The sequence below is a fragment of the Pseudophryne corroboree genome, chromosome 11, assembly GCF_028390025.1.
Source record: "Pseudophryne corroboree isolate aPseCor3 chromosome 11, aPseCor3.hap2, whole genome shotgun sequence".
Lineage (NCBI taxonomy): Eukaryota > Metazoa > Chordata > Amphibia > Anura > Myobatrachidae > Pseudophryne > Pseudophryne corroboree.
In genome coordinates, this window is record NC_086454.1 from 212,795,227 (window position 1) to 212,817,423 (window position 22,197).

Consider the following 22,197-nt stretch of genomic DNA (forward strand, 5'->3'; position numbering starts at 1 on the left):
CCCCCAGGAATGCTTGTACTAGTTGTTGCATTTGGTTTGTTGTTTGGGGGTGCTTCAGTATTAGGCAGCCTTCTGCCCTCCCATGTTCATCTGAAAATATGTGTTCTCCCTGCAGTTGTTGTCCCCAGATGAGAGTTCCCTTGTGCTGCCTCAGTTGAATCTCCTTTACTTGACAGAGATGTGCCTGAGCAGCGGCCCTCCCCAGCCCTATCTCAAATCATACTTATTTTGCATAGGAGATACCATGGTCATGAAGATTGTTCTCCCAGGGTGAGGTTCATTCATTGCATTCTGGGTATGCTGACCCCTGTGATTTCCCCAAATGTGGGAAACTCGACTGCATTATTTGTGGTAGTGGGGGACTGTGTTTGTGCTTTCCTCTGGTCAGCTCTGGTAAAAGTCAGATTTCTTTGTCTCAGATCTTCCTCTAACCTTGTTCTTCTTTCGAGAGTTCCCTTGTGCTGCCTCAGTTGGATCTCCTTCACTTGACAGGGGGGTGCACGAGCAGCGACCCTCCCCAGCTCTAGCCCAACTCCTATTTACCTGCCAGGTGAGATACTATGATCAGGAAGGTGCTTCTCCCAGGGTAAGGCTCACCCATTGCACTCTGGGTGTGCTGCTCCTGCGATTTCCCCAAATGTGGGACACTTGACTGCATAATTTGTGTTTCTTCTGGTCGGCTCTCATATAATTCAGATCTCTTTGTCTCAGGTCTTTCTCCAGCCTAGTTTGCTGTCTGTTTCCACTTCTCTTTTCTTGAGCCGCTCCCTTCTATGCAGTTGCGCACTATCCTGACCTCTCCCGTCTGCTTACTTTGTGCCTTCCAACGCACAATGCATACTACAGGTAGTGCTGCAGGGCCCACACCCTTTTACATGCTTTACAGAGCAACTCTGGAGCTGTTACAGTTCCCAGCTGCTGCAAGAAATCATCTTGAATGCTTCAGGGGCTGGGGCATAGCCAACATGAGCCCCACACCGAAGGAGGGGTCATCCAAGCGCCACAAAAGGACACCATGCCCTGCACATCCCTTTTTTCTTTTCATATGCAGACGAGGGTTGAAGCCAACTTTGACCCACTGCTTGGATGACATCACCATATACAAATCCATCTGCTGCAGGCCTTCCCCCAGGAATGCTTGCACTAGTTGTTGCATTTGGTTTGTTGTTTGGGGGTGCTTCAGTATTAGGCAGCCTTCTGCCCTCCCATGTTCATCTGAAAATATGTGTTCTCCCTGCAGTTGTTGTCCCCAGATGAGAGTTCCCTTGTGCTGCCTCAGTTGAATCTCCTTTACTTGACAGAGATGTGCCTGAGCAGCGGCCCTCCCCAGCCCTATCCCAAATCATACTTATTTTGCATAGGAGATACCATGGTCATGAAGATTGTTCTCCCAGGGTGAGGTTCATTCATTGCATTCTGGGTATGCTGACCCCTGTGATTTCCCCAAATGTGGGAAACTCGACTGCATTATTTGTGGTAGTGGGGGACTGTGTTTGTGCTTTCTTCTGGTCAACTCTGGTAAAAATCAGATTTCTTTGTCTCAGATCTTCCTCTAGCCTTGTTCCTCTTTCGAGAGTTCCCTTGTGCTGCCTCAGTTGGATCTCCTTCACTTGACAGGGGGGTACCCGAGCAGCGACCCTCCCCAGCTCTAGCCCAACTCCTACTTACCTGCCAGGTGAGATACTATGATCATGTTGGTGCTTCTCCCAGGGCAAGGCTCACCCATTGCACTCTGGGTGTGCTGCCCCTGTGATTTCCCCAAATGTGGGAAACTTGACTGCATAATTTGTGTTTCCCCTGGTCGTCTCTCGTATAATTCAGATCTCTTTGTCTCAGGTCTCTCTCCAGCCTAGTTTGCTGTCTGTTTCCACTTCTCTTTTCTTGAGCCGCTCCCTTCTATGCCCTTGCGCACTATCCTGACTTCTCCCGTCTGCTTACTTTGTGCCTTCCAACACACAATGCAAACTACAGGTAGTGCTGCAGGGCCCACACCCTTTTACTTGCCTCACAGAGCAGCTCTGGAGCTGTTACAGTACCCAGCTGCTGCAAGAAATCAGCTTGAATGCTTCAGGGGCTGGGGCATTGCCAACATGAGCCCCACACCGAAGGAGGGTGGGGGTGTTTAATGCGAACTAAGGGTCACCCAAGCGCCGCAAAAGGCCGCCATGCCCTGCACGCCCCTTTTCTCTTTTCATATGCAGACGAGGGTTGAAGCCAACTTTGACCCACTGCTTGGATGGCATTACCATATGCAAATCAATCTGCTGCAGGCCTTCCCCCAGGAATGCTTGCACTAGTTGTTGCATTTGGTTTGTTGTTTGGGGGTGCTTCAGTATTAGGCAGCCTTCTGCCCTCCCATGTTCATCTGAAAATATGTGTTCTCCCTGCAGTTGTTGTCCCCAGATGAGAGTTCCCTTGTGCTGCCTCAGTTGAATCTCCTTTACTTGACAGAGATGTGCCTGAGCAGCGGCCCTCCCCTGCCCTATCCCAAATCATACTTATTTTGCATAGGAGATACCATGGTCATGAAGATTGTTCTCCCAGGGTGAGGTTCATTCATTGCATTCTGGGTATGCTGACCCCTGTGATTTCCCCAAATGTGGGAAACTCGACTGCATTATTTGTGGTAGTGGGGGACTGTGTTTGTGCTTTCCTCTGCTCAGCTCTGGTAAAAGTCAGATTTCTTTGTCTCAGATCTTCCTCTAGCCTTGTTCTTCTTTCGAGAGTTCCCTTGTGCTGCCTCAGTTGGATCTCCTTCACTTGACAGGGGGGTGCCCGAGCAGCGACCCTCCCCAGCTCTAGCCCAACTCCTACTTACCTGCCAGGTGAGATACTATGATCATGTAGGTGCTTCTCCCAGGGCAAGGCTCACCCATTGCACTCTGGGTGTGCTGCTCCTGCGATTTCCCCCAATGTGGGAAACTTGACTGCATAATTTGTGTTTCCTCTGGTCGGCTTTCGTATAATTCAGATCTCTTTGTCTCAGGTCTTTCTCCAGCCTAGTTTGCTGTCTGTTTCCACTTCTCTTTTCTTGAGCCGCTCCCTTCTATGCCCTTGCGCACTATCCTGACCTCTCCCGTCTGCTTACTTTGTGCCTTCCAACGCACAATGCATACTACAGGTAGTGCTGCAGGGCCCACACCCTTTTACATGCTTTACAGAACAGCTCTGGAGCTGTTACAGTGCCCAGCTGCTGCAAGAAATCATCTTGAATGCTTCAGGGGCTGGGGCATAGCCAACATGAGCCCCACACCGAAGGAGGGTGGAGATGTTTAATGCGAATTAAGGGTCATCCAAGCGCCACAAAAGGACGCCATGCCCTGCACATCCCTTTTTTCTTTTCATATGCAGACGAGGGTTGAAGCCAACTTTGACCCACTGCTTGGATGACATCACCATATGCAAATCCATCTGCTGCAGGCCTTCCCCCAGGAATGCTTGTACTAGTTGTTGCATTTGGTTTGTTGTTTGGGGGTGCTTCAGTATTAGGCAGCCTTCTGCCCTCCCATGTTCATCTGAAAATATGTGTTCTCCCTGCAGTTGTTGTCCCCAGATGAGAGTTCCCTTGTGCTGCCTCAGTTGAATCGCCTTTACTTGACAGAGATGTGCCTGAGCAGCGGCCCTCCCCAGCCCTATCCCAAATCATACTTATTTTGCATAGGAGATATCATGGTCATGAAGATTGTTCTCCCAGGGTGAGGTTCATTCATTGCATTCTGGGTATGATGACCCCTGTGATTTCCCCAAATGTGGGAAACTCGACTGCATTATTTGTGGTAGAGGTGGACTGTGTTTGTGCTTTCCTCTGGTCAGCTCTGGTAAAAGTCAGATTTCTTTGTCTCAGATCTTCCTCTAGCCTTGTTCTTCTTTCGAGAGTTCCCTTGTGCTGCCTCAGTTGGATCTCCTTCACTTGACAGGGGGGTGCCCGAGCAGCGACCCTCCCCAGCTCTAGCTCAACTCCTACTTACCTGCCAGGTGAGATACTATGATCAGGAAGGTGCTTCTCCCAGGGCAAGGCTCACCCATTGCACTCTGGGTGTGCTGCTCCTGCGATTTCCCCAAATGTGGGACACTTGACTGCATAATTTGTGTTTCCTCTGGTCGGCTCTCGTATAATTCAGATCTCTTTGTCTCAGGTCTCTCTCCAGCCTAGTTTGCTGTCTGTTTCCACTTCTCTTTTCTTGAACCGCTCCCTTCTATGCCCTTGCGCACTATCCTGACTTCTCCCGTCTGCTTACTTTGTGCCTTCCAACGCACAATGCGAACTACAGGTAGTGCTGCAGGGCCCACACCCTTTTAGATGCCTTACAGAGCAGCTCTGGAGCTGTTACAGTGCCCAGCTGCTGCAAGAAATCAGCTTGAATGCTTCAGGTACTGGGGCATAGCCAACATGAGCCCCACACCGAAGGAGGGTGGAGGTGTTTAATGCGAATTAGGGGTCATGCAAGCGCCGCAAAAGGCCGCCATGCCCTGCACATCCCTTTTTTCTTTTCATATGCAGACGAGGGTTGAAGCCAACTTTGACCCACTGCTTGGATGACATCACCATATGCAAATCCATCTGCTGCAGGCCTTCCCCCAGGAATGCTTGTACTAGTTGTTGCATTTGGTTTGTTGTTTGGGGGTGCTTCAGTATTAGGCAGCCTTCTGCCCTCCCATGTTCATCTGAAAATATGTGTTCTCCCTGCAGTTGTTGTCCCCAGATGAGAGTTCCCTTGTGCTGCCTCAGTTGAATCGCCTTTACTTGACAGAGATGTGCCTGAGCAGCGGCCCTCCCCAGCCCTATCCCAAATCATACTTATTTTGCATAGGAGATATCATGGTCATGAAGATTGTTCTCCCAGGGTGAGGTTCATTCATTGCATTCTGGGTATGATGACCCCTGTGATTTCCCCAAATGTGGGAAACTCGACTGCATTATTTGTGGTAGAGGGGGACTGTGTTTGTGCTTTCCTCTGGTCAGCTCTGGCAAAAGTCAGATTTCTTTGTCTCAGATCTTCCTCTAGCCTTGTTCTTCTTTCGAGAGTTCCCTTGTGCTGCCTCAGTTGGATCTCCTTCACTTGACAGGGGGGTGCCCGAGCAGCGACCCTCCCCAGCTCTAGCTCAACTCCTACTTACCTGCCAGGTGAGATACTATGATCAGGAAGGTGCTTCTCCCAGGGCAAGGCTCACCCATTGCACTCTGGGTGTGCTGCTCCTGCGATTTCCCCAAATGTGGGACACTTGACTGCATAATTTGTGTTTCCTCTGGTCGGCTCTCGTATAATTCAGATCTCTTTGTCTCAGGTCTCTCTCCAGCCTAGTTTGCTGTCTGTTTCCACTTCTCTTTTCTTGAACCGCTCCCTTCTATGCCCTTGCGCACTATCCTGACTTCTCCCGTCTGCTTACTTTGTGCCTTCCAACGCACAATACGAACTACAGGTAGTGCTGCAGGGCCCACACCCTTTTAGTTGCCTTACAGAGCAGCTCTGGAGCTGTTACAGTGCCCAGCTGCTGCAAGAAATCAGCTTGAATGCTTCAGGTGCTGGGGCATAGCCAACATGAGCCCCACACCAAAGGAGGGTGGAGGTGTTTAATGCGAATTAGGGGTCATGCAAGCGCCGCAAAAGGCCGCCATGCCCTGCACATCCCTTTTTTCTTTTCATATGCAGACGAGGGTTGAAGCCAACTTTGACCCACTGCTTGGATGACATCACCATATGCAAATCCATCTGCTGCAGGCCTTCCCCCAGGAATGCTTGCACTAGTTGTTGCATTTGGTTTGTTGTTTGGGGGTGCTTCAGTATTAGGCAGCCTTCTGCCCTCCCATGTTCATCTGAAAATATGTGTTCTCCCTGCAGTTGTTGTCCCCAGATGAGAGTTCCCTTGTGCTGCCTCAGTTGAATCGCCTTTACTTGACAGAGATGTGCCTGAGCAGCGGCCCTCCCCAGCCCTATCCCAAATCATACTTATTTTGCATAGGAGATTTCATGGTCATGAAGATTGTTCTCCCAGGGTGAGGTTCATTCATTGCATTCTGGGTATGATGACCCCTGTGATTTCCCCAAATGTGGGAAACTCGACTGCATTATTTGTGGTAGTGGGGGACTGTGTTTGTGCTTTCCTCTGGTCAGCTCTGGTAAAAGTCAGATTTCTTTGTCTCAGATCTTCCTCTAGCCTTGTTCTTCTTTCGAGAGTTCCCTTGTGCTGCCTCAGTTGGATCTCCTTCACTTGACAGGGGGGTGCCCAAGCAGCGACCCTCCCCAGCTCTAGCCCAACTCCTACTTACCTGCCAGGTGAGATACTATGATCATGTAGGTGCTTCTCCCAGGGCAAGGCTCACCTATTGCACTCTGGGTGTGCTGCCCCTTTGATTTCCCCAAATGTGGGAAACTTGACTGCATAATTTGTGTTTCCCTTGGTCGGCTCTCATATAATTCAGATCTGTTTGTCTCAGGTCTCTCTCCAGCCTAGTTTGCTGTCTGTTTCCACTTCTCTTTTCTTGAGCCGCTCCCTTCTATGCCCTTGCGCACTATCCTGACTTCTCCCGTCTGCTTACTTTGTGCCTTCCAACGCACAATGCGAACTACAGGTAGTACTGCAGGGCCCACACCCTTTTACTTGCCTTACAGAGCAGCTCTGGAGCTGTTACAGTGCCCAGCTGCTGCAAGAAATCAGCTTGAATGCTTCAGGGGCTGGGGCATAGCCAACATGAGCCCCACACCGAATGAGGGTGGAAGTGTTTAATGCGAACTAGGGGTCATCCAAGCGCCGCAAAAGGCCGCCATGCCCTGCACGCCCCTTTTCTCTTTTCATATGCAGATGAGGGTTGAAGCCAACTTTGACCCACTGCTTGGATGACATCACCCTATACAAATCCATCTGCTGCAGGCCTTCCCCCAGGAATGCTTGTACTAGTTGTTGCATTTGGTTTGTTGTTTGGGGGTGCTTCAGTATTAGGCAGCCTTCTGCCCTCCCATGTTCATCTGAAAATATGTGTTCTCCCTGCAGTTGTTGTCCCCAGATGAGAGTTCCCTTGTGCTGCCTCAGTTGAATCTCCTTTACTTGACAGAGATGTGCCTGAGCAGCGGCCCTCCCCAGCCCTATCCCAAATCATACTTATTTTGCATAGGAGATACCATGGTCATGAAGATTGTTCTCCCAGGGTGAGGTTCATTCATTGCATTCTGGGTATGCTGACCCCTGTGATTTCCCCAAATGTGGGAAACTCGACTGCATTATTTGTGGTAGAGGGGGACTGTGTTTGTGCTTTCCTCTGGTCAGCTCTGGTAAAAGTCAGATTTCTTTGTCTCAGATCTTCCTCTAGCCTTGTTCCTCTTTCAAGAGTTCCCTTGTGCTGCCTCAGTTGGATCTCCTTCACTTGACAGGGGGGTGCCCGAGCAGCGACCCTCCCCAGCTCTAGCCCAACTCCTACTTACCTGCCAGGTGAGATACTATGATCATGAAGGTGCTACTCCCAGGGCAAGGCTCACCCATTGCACTCTGGGTGTGCTGCTCCTGCAATTTCCCCAAATGTGGGACACTTGACTGCATAATTTGTGTTTCCCCTGGTCGGCTCTCGTATAATTCAGATCTCTTTGTCTCAGGTCTCTCTCCAGCCTAGTTTGTTGTCTGTTTCCACTTCTCTTTTCTTGAGCCGCTCCCTTCTATGCCCTTGCGCACTATCCTGACTTCTCCCGTCTGCTTACTTTGTGCCTTCCAATGCACAATGCAAACTACAGGTAGTGCTGCAGGGCCCACACCCTTTTACTTGCCTTACAGAGCAGCTCTTGAGCTGTTACAGTGCCCAGCTGCTGCAAGAAATCAGCTTGAATGCTTCAGGGGCTGGGGCATAGCCAACATGAGCCCCACACCGAAGGAGGGTGGAGGTGTTTAATGCAAACTAGGGGTCATCCAAGCGCCGCAAAAGGCCGCCATGCCCTGCACGCCCCTTTTCTCTTTTTTGATATGCAGACGAGGGTTGAAGCCAACTTTGACCCACTGCTTGGATGGCATTACCATATGCAAATCAATCTGCTGCAGGCCTTCCCCCAGGATTGCTTGCACTAGTTGTTGCATTTGGTTTGTTGTTTGGGGGTGCTTCAGTATTAGGCAGCCTTCTGCCCTCCCATGTTCATCTGAAAATATGTGTTCTCCCTGCAGTTGTTGTCCCCAGATGAGTGTTCCCTTGTGCTGCCTCAGTTGAATCTCCTTTACTTGACAGAGATGTGCCTGAGCAGCGGCCCTCCCCAGCCCTATCCCAAATCATACTTATTTTGCATAGGAGATACCATGGTCATGAAGATTGTTCTCCCAGGGTGAGGTTCATTCATTGCATTCTGGGTATGCTGACCCCTGTGATTTCCCCAAATGTGGGAAACTCAACTGCATTATTTGTGGTAGTGGGGGACTGTGTTTGTGCTTTCCTCTGGTCAGCTCTGGTAAAAGTCAGATTTCTTTGTCTCAGATCTTCCTCTAGCCTTGTTCTTCTTTCGAGAGTTCCCTTGTGCTGCCTCAGTTGGATCTCCTTCACTTGACAGGGGGGTGCACGAGCAGCGACCCTCCCCAGCTCTAGCCCAACTCCTATTTACCTGCCAGGTGAGATACTATGATCAGGAAGGTGCTTCTCCCAGGGCAAGGCTCACCCATTGCACTCTGGGTGTGCTGCTCCTGCGATTTCCCCAAATGTGGGACACTTGACTGCATAATTTGTGTTTCCTCTGGTCGGCTCTCATATAATTCAGATCTCTTTGTCTCAGGTCTTTCTCCAGCCTAGTTTGCTGTCTGTTTCCACTTCTCTTTTCTTGAGCCGCTCCCTTCTATGCCCTTGCGCACTATCCTGACCTCTCCCGTCTGCTTACTTTGTGCCTTCCAACGCACAATGCATACTACAGGTAGTGCTACAGGGCCCACACCCTTTTACATGCTTTACAGAGCAGCTCTGGAGCTGCTACAGTGCCCAGCTGCTGCAAGAAATCATCTTGAATGCTTCAGGGGCTGGGGCATAGCAACCATGAGCCCCACACCGAAGGAGGGTGGAGATGTTTAATGCGAATTAGGGGTCATCCAAGCGCCACAAAAGGACGCCATGCCCTGCACATCCCTTTTTTCTTTTCATATGCAGACGAGGGTTGAAGCCAACTTTGACCCACTGCTTGGATGACATCACCATATGCAAATCCATCTGCTGCAGGCCTTCCCCCAGGAATGCTTGCACTAGTTGTTGCATTTGGTTTGTTGTTTGGGGGTGCTTCAGTATTAGGCAGCCTTCTGCCCTCCCATGTTCATCTGAAAATATGTGTTCTCCCTGCAGTTGTTGTCCCCAGATGAGAGTTCCCTTGTGCTGCCTCAGTTGAATCTCCTTTACTTGACAGAGATGTGCCTGAGCAGCGGCCCTCCCCAGCCCTATCCCAAATCATACTTATTTTGCATAGGAGATACCATGGTCATGAAGATTGTTCTCCCAGGGTGAGGTTCATTCATTGCATTCTGGGTATGCTGACCCCTGTGATTTCCCCAAATGTGGGAAACTCAACTGCATTATTTGTGGTAGTGTGGGACTGTGTTTGTGCTTTCTTCTGGTCAACTCTGGTAAAAATCAGATTTCTTTGTCTCAGATCTTCCTCTAGCCTTGTTCCTCTTTCGAGAGTTCCCTTATGCTGCCTCAGTTGGATCTCCTTCACTTGACAGGGGGGTACCCGAGCAGCGACCCTTCGCAGCTCTAGCCCAACTCCTACTTACCTGCCAGGTGAGATACTATGATCATGTAGGTGCTTCTCCCAGGGCAAGGCTCACCCATTGCACTCTGGGTGTGCTGCCCCTGTGATTTCCCCAAATGTGGGAAACTTGACTGCATAATTTGTGTTTCCTCTGGTCGGCTCTCGTATAATTCAGATCTCTTTGTCTCAGGTCTCTCTCCAGCCTAGTTTGCTGTCTGTTTCCACTTCTCTTTTCTTGAGCCGCTCCCTTCTATGCCCTTGCGCACTATCCTGACTTCTCCCGTCTGCTTACTTTGTGCCTTCCAACACACAATGCAAACTACAGGTAGTGCTGCAGGGCCCACACCCTTTTACTTGCCTCACAGAGCAGCTCTGGAGCTGTTACAGTGCCCAGCTGCTGCAAGAAATCAGCTTGAATGCTTCAGGGGCTGGGGCATTGCCAACATGAGCCCCACACCGAAGGAGGGTGGGGGTGTTTAATGCGAACTAAGGGTCACCCAAGCGCCGCAAAAGGCCACCATGCCCTGCACGCCCCTTTTCTCTTTTCATATGCAGACGAGGGTTGAAGCCAACTTTGACCCACTGCTTGGATGGCATTACCATATGCAAATCAATCTGCTGCAGGCCTTCCCCCAGGAATGCTTGCACTAGTTGTTGCATTTGGTTTGTTGTTTGGGGGTGCTTCAGTATTAGGCAGCCTTCTGCCCTCCCATGTTCATCTGAAAATATGTGTTCTCCCTGCAGTTGTTGTCCCCAGATGAGAGTTCCCTTGTGCTGCCTCAGTTGAATCTCCTTTACTTGACAGAGATGTGCCTGAGCAGCGGCCCTCCCCAGCCCTATCCCAAATCATACTTATTTTGCATAGGAGATACCATGGTCATGAAGATTGTTCTCCCAGGGTGAGGTTCATTCATTGCATTCTGGGTATGCTGACCCCTGTGATTTCCCCAAATGTGGGAAACTCGACTGCATTATTTGTGGTAGTGGGGGACTGTGTTTGTGCTTTCCTCTGCTCAGCTCTGGTAAAAGTCAGATTTCTTTGTCTCAGATCTTCCTCTAGCCTTGTTCTTCTTTCGAGAGTTCCCTTGTGCTGCCTCAGTTGGATCTCCTTCACTTGACAGGGGGGTGCACGAGCAGCGACCCTCCCTAGCTCTAGCCCAACTCCTACTTACCTGCCAGGTGAGATATTATGATCAGGAAGGTGCTTCTCCCAGGGAAAGGCTCACCCATTGCACTCTGGGTGTGCTGCTCCTGCGATTTCCCCAAATGTGGGAAACTTGACTGCATAATTTGTGTTTCCTCTGGTCGGCTCTCGTATAATTCAGATCTCCTTGTCTCAGGTCTTTCTCCAGCCTAGTTTGCTGTCTGTTTCCTTTTCTCTTTTCTTGAGCCGCTCCCTTCTATGCCCTTGCGCACTATCCTGACCTCTCCCGTCTGCTTACTTTGTGCCTTCCAACGCACAATGCATACTACAGGTAGTGCTGCAGGGCCCACACCCTTTTACATGCTTTACAGAACAGCTCTGGAGCTGTTACAGTGCCCAGCTGCTGCAAGAAATCATCTTGAATGCTTCAGGGGCTGGGGCATAGCCAACATGAGCCCCACACCGAAGGAGGGTGGAGATGTTTAATGCGAATTAAGGGTCATCCAAGCGCCACAAAAGGATGCCATGCCCTGCACATCCCTTTTTTCTTTTCATATGCAGACGAGGGTTGAAGCCAACTTTGACCCACTGCTTGGATGACATCACCATATGCAAATCCATCTGCTGCAGGCCTTCCCCCAGGAATGCTTGTACTAGTTGTTGCATTTGGTTTGTTGTTTGGGGGTGCTTCAGTATTAGGCAGCCTTCTGCCCTCCCATGTTCATCTGAAAATATGTGTTCTACCTGCAGTTGTTGTCCCCAGATGAGAGTTCCCTTGTGCTGCCTCAGTTGAATCTCCTTTACTTGACAGAGATGTGCCTGAGCAGCGGCCCTCCCCAGCCCTATCCCAAATCATACTTATTTTGCATAGGAGATACCATGGTCATGAAGATTGTTCTCCCAGGGTGAGGTTCATTCATTGCATTCTGGGTATGCTGACCCCTGTGATTTCCCCAAATGTGGGAAACTCGACTGCATTATTTGTGGTAGTGGGGGACTGTGTTTGTGCTTTCCTCTGGTCAGCTCTGGTAAAAGCCAGATTTCTGTGTCTCAGATCTTCCTCTAGCCTTGTTCTTCTTTCAAGAGTTCTCTTGTGCTGCCTCAGTTGGATCTCCTTCACTTGACAGGGGGTTGCCCGAGCAGCGACCCTCCTCAGCTCTTGCCCAACTCCTACTTACCTGCCAGGTGAGATACTATGATCATGAAGGTGCTTCTCCCAGGGCAAGGCTCACCCATTGCACTCTGTGTGTGCTGCTCCAGCGATTTCCCCAAATGTGGGAAACTCGACTGCATAATTTGTGTTTCCCCTGGTCGGCTCTCGTATAATTCAGATCTCTTTGTCTCAGGTCTTTCTCCAGCCTAGTTTGCTGTCTGTTTCCACTTCTCTTTTCTTGAGCCGCTCCCTTCTATGCCCTTGCGCACTATCCTGACTTCTCCCGTCTGCTTACTTTGTGCCTTCCAACGCACAATGCGAACTACAGGTAGTGCTGCAGGGCCCACACCCTTTTAGTTGCCTTACAGAGCAGCTCTGGAGCTGTTACAGTGCCCAGCTGCTGCAAGAAATCAGCTTGAATGTTCTTCGTTGATTGATGGAAGAAACATCTTACAAAAACTCTCCAGATTATTGACTTTTTAAAGTTTTTCTAGGAAACGTTCTAGATGAATGCTTATTAGCGTTTGTCAGAATGTACGTTTGCAAAGTGTCACTGTGGCGCAATCAGTTAGTGTGTTCGGTTATTATCCAAAAGGTTGGTGGTTCAATCCCACCCAGGGACGTAATTTACCTTGTTATCAGATTTTGGTGATCTTTAAGTAGACAAGTCAAAATTTCAAACCCCCTCTTGTGGTGTAGGGTACCTGGCCTTCTCTGATGTAATCAGAGTTAGATTTGATTTTATAAAAAAAACAGCTAGGAAGCACAATTTAGCAGTGGGTTGCAGAGAAAAAGAAATATGCTGGCAAAAAATTCCAATTGAGTGATTAAACAGCTCTTCATTTTCTGGCTTTATTTTTATGCTAACAAATTTGTTCTCTGAAAAGTGTCCACAAAGCCAAGTATCTGATTAACACCTTTGTAGGGATGGTTTTTCACCTATTACTAAATTAAACTTGCTTCATTGGAAAGGCAGCAAGATGCATCGTCATTTCAATATCTACTGAAATAATACAGGTTGACACCAGGAAACATTAACGCCACTGCATCCTTGCTGCTTTCTCATGTGGAAGTCTGTTTAATGTGAAAACAAGGTGATATCTAATTAGCACACAGGTAAGGAATTAAGAAAATCATTATTTAAGGGTGAAGATGTTTCTCACAAAATCGTTGCCCCAATGCATCATTGAAATTCAAGCTGGAAAGATGATTTTAATATATCACTTGTACATTTTGTATTGCTCTTCTGGTGACAATGTAGTTTGTTTTTGTCAATTACCATTTTAATAATAGGGTAAAGAAAATTAAGTGGATTTTTGAAAGAAAACAATACTGTCAATATACTATTAAACAAATTAAAATGGTAAAAGTTATTGTACTTTAAGTAAAAATAAAAGAGCTAAAATATCAATCCCAATTTTGGATTACTTTAATTAAAAAAAAATGCATATAGCAGAGGATAGTTTCAATCTGCCTACCTCTTGGTTATCGGCCCAGCATGCTTCCATTGCAGTACTCTGCTGCACATGTAAGTGCAAGAGATCCTGAAGCACTCACTCATCATGGGAAAGTACCAATGTGTTTCTTCGTTGGTTGATGGAAGAAACATCTTACAAAAACTCTCCAGATTATTGACTTTTTAAAGTTTTTCTAGGAAACGTTCTAGATGAATGCTTATTAGCCTTTGTCAGTATGAACTTTTTGCAAAGTGTCTCTGTGGCGCAATCGGTTAGTGTGTTCGGCTATTAACCAAAAGGTAGGTGGTTCAATCCCACCCAGGGATGTAATTGACCTTGTGATCAGATTTTGGTGATATTTAAGTAGACAAGTCAAAATTTCAAACCCCCTGTTATGGTGTGGGTACCTGGCCTTCTCTGATGTAATCAGAGTTAGATTTGATTCAGTGATTTTATAAAAACAGATAGGAAGCACAATTTAGCAGTGGGTTGCAGAGAAAAAGAAATATGCTGGCAAAAAAATCCAATTGAGTGATTAAACAGCTCTTCATTTTCTGGCTTTATTTTTATGCTAACAAATTTGTTCTCTGAAAAGTGTCCACAAAGCCAAGTCTCTGTTTAACACCTTTGTAGGGATGGTTTTTCACCTATTACTAAATTAAACTTGCTTCATTGGAAAGGCAGCAAGATGCATCGTCATTTCAATATCTACTGAAATAATACAGGTTGACACCAGGAAACATTAACGCCACTGCATCCTTGCTGCTTTCTCATGTGGAAGTCTGTTTAATGTGAAAACAAGGTGATATCTAATTAGCACACAGGTAAGGAATTAAGAAAATCATTATTTAAGGGTGAAGATGTTTCTCACAAAATCGTTGCCCCAATGCATCATTGAAATTCAAGCTGGAAAGATGATTTTAATATATCACTTGTACATTTTGTATTGCTCTTCTGGTGACAATGTAGTTTGTTTTTGTCAATTACCATTTTAATAATAGGGTAAAGAAAATTAAGTGGATTTTTGAAAGAAAACAATACTGTCAATATACTATTAAACAAATTAAAATGGTAAAAGTTATTGTACTTTAAGTAAAAATAAAAGAGCTAAAATATCAATCCCAATTTTGAATTACTTTAATTAAAAAAAATGCATATAGCAGAGGATAGTTTCAATCTGCCTACCTCTGGGTTATCGGCCCAGCATGCTTCCATTGCAGTACTCTGCTGCACATGTAAGTGCAAGAGATCCTGAAGCACTCACTCATCATGGGAAAGTACCAATGTGTTTCTTCGTTGGTTGATGGAAGAAACATCTTACAAAAACTCTCCAGATTATTGACTTTTTAAAGTTTTTCTAGGAAACGTTCTAGATGAATGCTTATTAGCCTTTGTCAGTATGAACTTTTTGCAAAGTGTCTCTGTGGCGCAATCGGTTAGTGTGTTCGGCTATTAACCAAAAGGTAGGTGGTTCAATCCCACCCAGGGATGTAATTGACCTTGTGATCAGATTTTGGTGATCTTTAAGTAGACAAGTCAAAATTTCAAACCCCCTGTTATGGTGTAGGGTACCTGGCCTTCTCTGATGTAATCAGAGTTAGATTTGATTCAGTGATTTTATAAAAACAGCTAGGAAGCACAATTTAGCAGTGGGTTGCAGAGAAAAAGAAATATGCTGGCAGAAAAATCCAATTGAGTGATTAAACAGCTCTTCATTTTCTGGCTTTATTTTTATGCTAACAAATTTGTTCTCTGAAAAGTGTCCACAAAGCAAAGTCTCTGATTAACACCTTTGTAGGGATGGTTTTTCACCTATTACTAAATTAAACTTGCTTCATTGGAAAGGCAGCAAGATGCATCCTCATTTCAATGTCTACTGAAATAATACAGGTTGACACCAGGAAACATTAACGCCACTGCATCCTTGCTGCTTTCTCATGTGGAAGTCTGTTTAATGTGAAAACAAGGTGATATCTAATTAGCACACAGGTAAGGAATTAAGAAAATCTTTATTTAAGGGTGAAGATGTTTCTCACAAAATCGTTGCCCCAATGCATCATTGAAATTCAAGCTGGAAAGATGATTTTAATATATCACTTGTACATTTTGTATTGCTCTTCTGGTGACAATGTAGTTTGTTTTTGTCAATTACCATTTTAATAATAGGGTAAAGAAAATGAAGTGGATTTTTGAAAGAAAACAATACTGTCAATATACTATTAAAACAAATTAAAATGGTAAAAGTTATTGTACTTTAAGTAAAAATAAAAGAGCAAAAATATCAATCCCAGTTTTGGATTACTTTAATTAACAAAAAAAATTCATATAGCAAAGGATAGTTTCAATCTGCCTATCTCTGGGTTATGGGCCCAGCATGCTTCCATTGCAGTACTCTGCTGCACATGTAAGTGCAAGAGATCCTGAAGCACTCACTCATCATGGGAAAGTACCAATGTGTTTCTTCATTGGTTGATGGAAAAAACATCTTACAAAAACTCTCCAGATTATTGACTTTTTAAAGTTTTTCTAGGAAACGTTCTTGATGAATGCTTATTAGCCTTTGTCAGTATGTACTTTTTGCAAAGTGTCTCTGTGGTGCAATTGGTTAGTGTGTAAGGCTATTAACCAAAAGGTTGGTGGTTCAATCCCACCCAGGAACGTATTTGACCTTGTGATCAGATTTTGGTGATATTTAAGTAGACAAGTCAAAATTTCAAACCCCCTCTTATTGTGTAGGGTACCTGGCCTTCTCTGATGTAATCAGAGTTAGATTTGATTCAGTGATTTTATAAAAAAACAGCTAGGAAGCACAATATAGCAGTGGGTTGCAGAGAAAAAAAATATGCTGGCAAAAAAAATCCAATTGAGTGATTAAACAGCTCTTCATTTTCTGGCTTTATTTTTATGCTAACAAATTTGTTCTCTGAAAAGTGTCCACAAAGCCAAGTCTCTGATTAACACCTTTGTAGGGATGGTTTTTCATCTATTACTAAATTAAACTTGCTTCATTGGAAAGGCAGCAAGATGCATCCTCATTTCAATGTCTACTGAAATAATACAAGTTGACACCAGGAAACATTAACGCCACTGCATCCTTGCTGCTTTCTCATGTGGAAGTCTGTTTAATGCGAAAACAAGGTGATATCTAATTAGCACACAGGTAAGGAATTAAGAAAATCTTTATTTAAGGGTGAAGATGTTTCTCACAAAATCGTTGCCCCAATGCATCATTGAAATTCAAGCTGGAAAGATGATTTTAATATATCACTTGTACATTTTGTATTGCTCTTCTGGTGACAATGTAGTTTGTTTTTGTCAATTACCATTTTAATAATAGGGTAAAGAAAATTAAGTGGATTTTTGAAAGAAAACAATACTGTCAATATACTATTAAAACAAATTAAAATGGTAAAAGTTATTGTACTTTAAGTAAAAATAAAAGAGACAAAATATCAATCCCAGTTTTGGATTACTTTAATTAACAAAAAAAAAATGCATATAGCAGAGGATAGTTTCAATCTGCCTACCTCTGGGTTATGGGCCCAGCATGCTTCCATTGCAGTACTCTGCTGCACATGTAAGTGCATGAGATCCTGAAGCACTCACTCATCATGGGAAAGTACCAATGTGTTTCTTCGTTGGTTGATGGAAGAAACATCTTACAAAAACTCTCCAGATTATTGACTTTTTAAAGTTTTTCTAGGAAACGTTTTAGATGAATGCTTATTAGCCCTTGTCAGTATATACTTTTGCAATGTGTCTCTGTGGCGCAATCAGTTAGTGTGTACGGCTATTAACCAAAAGGTTGGTGGTTCAATCCCACCCAGGTACGTAATTGATATTGTTATCAGATTTTGGTGATCTTTAAGTAGACAAGTCAAAATTTCAAACCCCCTGTTATGGTGTAGGGTACCTGGCCTTCTCTGATGTAATCAGAGTTAGATTTGATTCAGTGATTTTATAAAAACAGCTAGGAAGCACAATTTAGCAGTGGGTTGCAGAGAAAAAGAAATATGCTGGCAGAAAAATCCAATTGAGTGATTAAACAGCTCTTCATTTTCTGGCTTTATTTTTATGCTAACAAATTTGTTCTCTGAAAAGTGTCCACAAAGCAAAGTCTCTGATTAACACCTTTGTAGGGATGGTTTTTCACCTATTACTAAATTAAACTTGCTTCATTGGAAAGGCAGCAAGATGCATCCTCATTTCAATGTCTACTGAAATAATACAGGTTGACACCAGGAAACATTAACGCCACTGCATCCTTGCTGCTTTCTCATGTGGAAGTCTGTTTAATGTGAAAACAAGGTGATATCTAATTAGCACACAGGTAAGGAATTAAGAAAATCTTTATTTAAGGGTGAAGATGTTTCTCACAAAATCGTTGCCCCAATGCATCATTGAAATTCAAGCTGGAAAGATGATTTTAATATATCACTTGTACATTTTGTATTGCTCTTCTGGTGACAATGTAGTTTGTTTTTGTCAATTACCATTTTAATAATAGGGTAAAGAAAATGAAGTGGATTTTTGAAAGAAAACAATACTGTCAATATACTATTAAAACAAATTAAAATGGTAAAAGTTATTGTACTTTAAGTAAAAATAAAAGAGCCAAAATATCAATCCCAGTTTTGGATTACTTTAATTAACAAAAAAAAATGCATATAGCAGAGGATAGTTTCAATCTGCCTACCTCTGGGTTATGGGCCCAGCATGCTTCCATTGCTGTACTCTGCTGCACATGTAAGTGCAAGAGATCCTGAAGCACTCACTCATCATGGGAAAGTACCAATGTGTTTCTTCATTGGTTGATGGAAAAAACATCTTACAAAAACTCTCCAGATTATTGACTTTTTAAAGTTTTTCTAGGAAACGTTCTTGATGAATGCTTATTAGCCTTTGTCAGTATGTACTTTTTGCAAAGTGTCTCTGTGGTGCAATTGGTTAGTGTGTAAGGCTATTAACCAAAAGGTTGGTGGTTCAATCCCACCCAGGAACGTATTTGACCTTGTGATCAGATTTTGGTGATATTTAAGTAGACAAGTCAAAATTTCAAACCCCCTCTTATTGTGTAGGGTACCTGGCCTTCTCTGATGTAATCAGAGTTAGATTTGATTCAGTGATTTTATAAAAAAACAGCTAGGAAGCACAATTTAGCAGTGGGTTGCAGAGAAAAAAAATATGCTGGCAAAAAAAATCCAATTGAGTGATTAAACAGCTCTTCATTTTCTGGCTTTATTTTTATGCTAACAAATTTGTTCTCTGAAAAGTGTCCACAAAGCCAAGTCTCTGATTAACACCTTTGTAGGGATGGTTTTTCATCTATTACTAAATTAAACTTGCTTCATTGGAAAGGCAGCAAGATGCATCCTCATTTCAATGTCTACTGAAATAATACAAGTTGACACCAGGAAACATTAACGCCACTGCATCCTTGCTGCTTTCTCATGTGGAAGTCTGTTTAATGCGAAAACAAGGTGATATCTAATTAGCACACAGGTAAGGAATTAAGAAAATCTTTATTTAAGGGTGAAGATGTTTCTCACAAAATCGTTGCCCCAATGCATCATTGAAATTCAAGCTGGAAAGATGATTTTAATATATCACTTGTACATTTTGTATTGCTCTTCTGGTGACAATGTAGTTTGTTTTTGTCAATTACCATTTTAATAATAGGGTAAAGAAAATTAAGTGGATTTTTGAAAGAAAACAATACTGTCAATATACTATTAAAACAAATTAAAATGGTAAAAGTTATTGTACTTTAAGTAAAAATAAAAGAGCCAAAATATCAATCCCAGTTTTGGATTACTTTAATTAACAAAAAAAAAAATGCATATAGCAGAGGATAGTTTCAATCTGCCTACCTCTGGGTTATGGGCCCAGCATGCTTCCATTGCAGTACTCTGCTGCACATGTAAGTGCATGAGATCCTGAAGCACTCACTCATCATGGGAAAGTACCAATGTGTTTCTTCGTTGGTTGATGGAAGAAACATCTTACAAAAACTCTCCAGATTATTGACTTTTTAAAGTTTTTCTAGGAAACGTTTTAGATGAATGCTTATTAGCCCTTGTCGGTATATACTTTTGCAATGTGTCTCTGTGGCGCAATCAGTTAGTGTGTATGGCTATTAACCAAAAGGTTGGTGGTTCAATCCCACCCAGGTACGTAATTGACATTGTTATCAGATTTTGGTGATCTTTAAGTAGACAAGTCAAAATTTCAAACCCCCTGTTATGGTGTAGGGTACCTGGCCTTCTCTGATGTAATCAGAGTTAGATTTGATTCAGTGATTTTATAAAAACAGCTAGGAAGCACAATTTAGCAGTGGGTTGCAGAGAAAAAGAAATATGCTGGCAGAAAAATCCAATTGAGTGATTAAACAGCTCTTCATTTTCTGGCTTTATTTTTATGCTAACAAATTTGTTCTCTGAAAAGTGTCCACAAAGCAAAGTCTCTGATTAACACCTTTGTAGGGATGGTTTTTCACCTATTACTAAATTAAACTTGCTTCATTGGAAAGGCAGCAAGATGCATCCTCATTTCAATGTCTACTGAAATAATACAGGTTGACACCAGGAAACATTAACGCCACTGCATCCTTGCTGCTTTCTCAAGTGGAAGTCTGTTTAATGTGAAAACAAGGTGATATCTAATTAGCACACAGGTAAGGAATTAAGAAAATCTTTATTTAAGGGTGAAGATGTTTCTCACAAAATCGTTGCCCCAATGCATCATTGAAATTCAAGCTGGAAAGATGATTTTAATATATCACTTGTACATTTTGTATTGCTCTTCTGGTGACAATGTAGTTTGTTTTTGTCAATTACCATTTTAATAATAGGGTAAAGAAAATGAAGTGGATTTTTGAAAGAAAACAATACTGTCAATATACTATTAAAACAAATTAAAATGGTAAAAGTTATTGTACTTTAAGTAAAAATAAAAGAGCCAAAATATCAATCCCAGTTTTGGATTACTTTAATTAACAAAAAAAAAATGCATATAGCAGAGGATAGTTTCAATCTGCCTACCTCTGGGTTATGGGCCCAGCATGCTTCCATTGCTGTACTCTGCTGCACATGTAAGTGCAAGAGATCCTGAAGCACTCACTCATCATGGGAAAGTATCAATGTGTTTCTTCGTTGGTTGATAGAAGAAACATCTTACAAAAACTCTCCAGATTATTGACTTTTTTAAGTTTTTCTAGGAAACGTTTTAGATGAATGCTTATTAGCATTTGTCAGTATGGACTTTCGCAAAGTGTCTCTGTGGCGCAATCAGTTAGTGTGTACGGCTATTAACCAAAAGGTTGGTGGTTCAATCCCACCCAGGGACGTAATTGACCTTGTTATCAGATTTTGGTGATCTTTAAGTAGACAAGTCAAATGTTATACCCCCTCTTATTGTGTAGGGTACCTGGCCTTCTCTGATGTAATCAGAGTTAGATTTGATTCAATGATTTTATAAAAACATCTAGGAAGCACAATTTAGCAGTGGGTTGCAGAGAAAAAGAAATATGCTGGCAAAAAAATCAAATTGCGTGATTAAACAGCTCTTCATTTTCTGGCTTTATTTTTATGCTAACAAATTTGTTCTCTGAAAAGTGTCCACAAAGCCAAGTCTCTGATTAACACCTTTGTAGGGATGATTTTTCACCTATTACTAAATTAAACTTGCTTCATTGGAAAGGCAGCAAGATGCATCCTCATTTCAATGTCTACTGAAATAATACAGGTTGAAACCAGGAAACATTAACGCCACTGCATCCTTGCTGCTTTCTCATGTGGAAGTCTGTTTAATGTGAAAACAAGGTGATATCTAATTAGCACACAGGTAAGGAATTACGAAAATCTTTATTTAAGGGTGAAGATGTTTCTCACAAAATTGTTGCCCCAATGCATCATTGAAATTCAAGCTGGAAAGATGATTTTAATATATCACTTGTACATTTTGTATTGCTCTTCTGGTGACAATGTAGTTTTTTTTGTCAATTACCATTTTAATAATAGGGTAAAGAAAATTAAGTGGATTTTTGAAAGAAAACTATACTGTCAATATACTATTAAAACAAATTAAAATGGTAAAAAGTTATTGTACTTTAAGTAAAAATAAAAGAGCAAAAATATCAATCCCAGTTTTGATTACTTAAATTAACAAAAAAAAATGCATATAGCAAAGGATAGTTTCAATCTGCCTACCTCTGGGTTATGGGTCCAGCATGCTTCCATTGCAGTACTCTGCTGCACATGTAAGTGCAAGAGATCCTGAAGCACTCACTCATCATGGGAAAGTACCAATGTGTTTATTCGTTGGTTGATGGAAGAAACATCTTACAAAAACTCTCCAGATTATTGATTTTTTAATGTTTTTCTTGGAAATGTTCTAGATGTATGCTTATTAGCCTTTGTCAGTATGTACTTTTTGCAAAGTGTCTCTGTGGCGCAATCGGTTAGTGTGTTCGGCTATTAACCAAAAGGTTGGTGGTTCAATCCCACCCAGGGACGTAATTGACCTTGTGATCAGATTTTGGTGATATTTAAGTAGACAAGTCAAAATTTCAAGCCCCCTCTTATTGTGTAGGGTACCTGGCCTTCTCTGATGTAATCAGAGTTAGATTTGATTCAGTGATTTTATTAAAAACAGCTAGGAAGCACAATTTAGCAGTGGGTTGCAGAGAAAAAAAATATGCTGGCAGAAAAATCCAATTGAGTGATTAAACAGCTCTTCATTTTCTGG

The 22,197-nt window shown here is 43.4% G+C and overlaps 21 non-coding genes and 1 pseudogene across 21 annotated transcripts; all 22 read left to right on the forward strand.

Moving 5' to 3' along the window:
• The first annotated feature begins 219 nt into the window (after positions 1-219).
• Positions 220-383, forward strand: LOC134970499 (U1 spliceosomal RNA). Its single transcript, XR_010189810.1, has one exon. It is a non-coding gene; the product is annotated as a U1 spliceosomal RNA (small nuclear RNA).
• Positions 384-535: 152 nt separating this feature from the next.
• On the forward strand, positions 536-698 carry LOC134970873 (U1 spliceosomal RNA). The gene has a single exon (XR_010190105.1). It is a non-coding gene; the product is annotated as a U1 spliceosomal RNA (small nuclear RNA).
• Positions 699-1,344: 646 nt separating this feature from the next.
• On the forward strand, positions 1,345-1,508 carry LOC134970599 (U1 spliceosomal RNA). The gene has a single exon (XR_010189892.1). It is a non-coding gene; the product is annotated as a U1 spliceosomal RNA (small nuclear RNA).
• A 152-nt stretch (positions 1,509-1,660) lies between these two features.
• On the forward strand, positions 1,661-1,823 carry LOC134970979 (U1 spliceosomal RNA). Its single transcript, XR_010190163.1, has one exon. It is a non-coding gene; the product is annotated as a U1 spliceosomal RNA (small nuclear RNA).
• A 671-nt stretch (positions 1,824-2,494) lies between these two features.
• On the forward strand, positions 2,495-2,658 carry LOC134970500 (U1 spliceosomal RNA). The gene has a single exon (XR_010189811.1). It is a non-coding gene; the product is annotated as a U1 spliceosomal RNA (small nuclear RNA).
• Positions 2,659-2,810: 152 nt separating this feature from the next.
• On the forward strand, positions 2,811-2,973 carry LOC134970782 (U1 spliceosomal RNA). The gene has a single exon (XR_010190042.1). It is a non-coding gene; the product is annotated as a U1 spliceosomal RNA (small nuclear RNA).
• A 671-nt stretch (positions 2,974-3,644) lies between these two features.
• Positions 3,645-3,808, forward strand: LOC134970736 (U1 spliceosomal RNA). Its single transcript, XR_010190004.1, has one exon. It is a non-coding gene; the product is annotated as a U1 spliceosomal RNA (small nuclear RNA).
• Positions 3,809-3,960: 152 nt separating this feature from the next.
• On the forward strand, positions 3,961-4,123 carry LOC134970799 (U1 spliceosomal RNA). The gene has a single exon (XR_010190056.1). It is a non-coding gene; the product is annotated as a U1 spliceosomal RNA (small nuclear RNA).
• Positions 4,124-4,794: 671 nt separating this feature from the next.
• Positions 4,795-4,958, forward strand: LOC134970695 (U1 spliceosomal RNA). Its single transcript, XR_010189971.1, has one exon. It is a non-coding gene; the product is annotated as a U1 spliceosomal RNA (small nuclear RNA).
• Positions 4,959-5,110: 152 nt separating this feature from the next.
• On the forward strand, positions 5,111-5,273 carry LOC134970801 (U1 spliceosomal RNA). The gene has a single exon (XR_010190057.1). It is a non-coding gene; the product is annotated as a U1 spliceosomal RNA (small nuclear RNA).
• Positions 5,274-5,944: 671 nt separating this feature from the next.
• Positions 5,945-6,108, forward strand: LOC134970727 (U1 spliceosomal RNA). The gene has a single exon (XR_010189997.1). It is a non-coding gene; the product is annotated as a U1 spliceosomal RNA (small nuclear RNA).
• Positions 6,109-6,260: 152 nt separating this feature from the next.
• Positions 6,261-6,396, forward strand: LOC134971004 (U1 spliceosomal RNA; annotated as a pseudogene).
• A 698-nt stretch (positions 6,397-7,094) lies between these two features.
• LOC134970539 (U1 spliceosomal RNA) lies at positions 7,095-7,258 on the forward strand. The gene has a single exon (XR_010189843.1). It is a non-coding gene; the product is annotated as a U1 spliceosomal RNA (small nuclear RNA).
• A 152-nt stretch (positions 7,259-7,410) lies between these two features.
• Positions 7,411-7,573, forward strand: LOC134970879 (U1 spliceosomal RNA). The gene has a single exon (XR_010190109.1). It is a non-coding gene; the product is annotated as a U1 spliceosomal RNA (small nuclear RNA).
• Positions 7,574-8,246: 673 nt separating this feature from the next.
• LOC134970476 (U1 spliceosomal RNA) lies at positions 8,247-8,410 on the forward strand. The gene has a single exon (XR_010189791.1). It is a non-coding gene; the product is annotated as a U1 spliceosomal RNA (small nuclear RNA).
• A 152-nt stretch (positions 8,411-8,562) lies between these two features.
• On the forward strand, positions 8,563-8,725 carry LOC134970892 (U1 spliceosomal RNA). Its single transcript, XR_010190118.1, has one exon. It is a non-coding gene; the product is annotated as a U1 spliceosomal RNA (small nuclear RNA).
• A 671-nt stretch (positions 8,726-9,396) lies between these two features.
• LOC134970668 (U1 spliceosomal RNA) lies at positions 9,397-9,560 on the forward strand. Its single transcript, XR_010189950.1, has one exon. It is a non-coding gene; the product is annotated as a U1 spliceosomal RNA (small nuclear RNA).
• Positions 9,561-9,712: 152 nt separating this feature from the next.
• Positions 9,713-9,875, forward strand: LOC134970847 (U1 spliceosomal RNA). Its single transcript, XR_010190094.1, has one exon. It is a non-coding gene; the product is annotated as a U1 spliceosomal RNA (small nuclear RNA).
• Positions 9,876-10,546: 671 nt separating this feature from the next.
• On the forward strand, positions 10,547-10,710 carry LOC134970502 (U1 spliceosomal RNA). The gene has a single exon (XR_010189812.1). It is a non-coding gene; the product is annotated as a U1 spliceosomal RNA (small nuclear RNA).
• A 152-nt stretch (positions 10,711-10,862) lies between these two features.
• LOC134970759 (U1 spliceosomal RNA) lies at positions 10,863-11,025 on the forward strand. The gene has a single exon (XR_010190023.1). It is a non-coding gene; the product is annotated as a U1 spliceosomal RNA (small nuclear RNA).
• A 671-nt stretch (positions 11,026-11,696) lies between these two features.
• LOC134970503 (U1 spliceosomal RNA) lies at positions 11,697-11,860 on the forward strand. The gene has a single exon (XR_010189813.1). It is a non-coding gene; the product is annotated as a U1 spliceosomal RNA (small nuclear RNA).
• A 152-nt stretch (positions 11,861-12,012) lies between these two features.
• On the forward strand, positions 12,013-12,175 carry LOC134970880 (U1 spliceosomal RNA). Its single transcript, XR_010190110.1, has one exon. It is a non-coding gene; the product is annotated as a U1 spliceosomal RNA (small nuclear RNA).
• Positions 12,176-22,197: the final 10,022 nt, after the last annotated feature.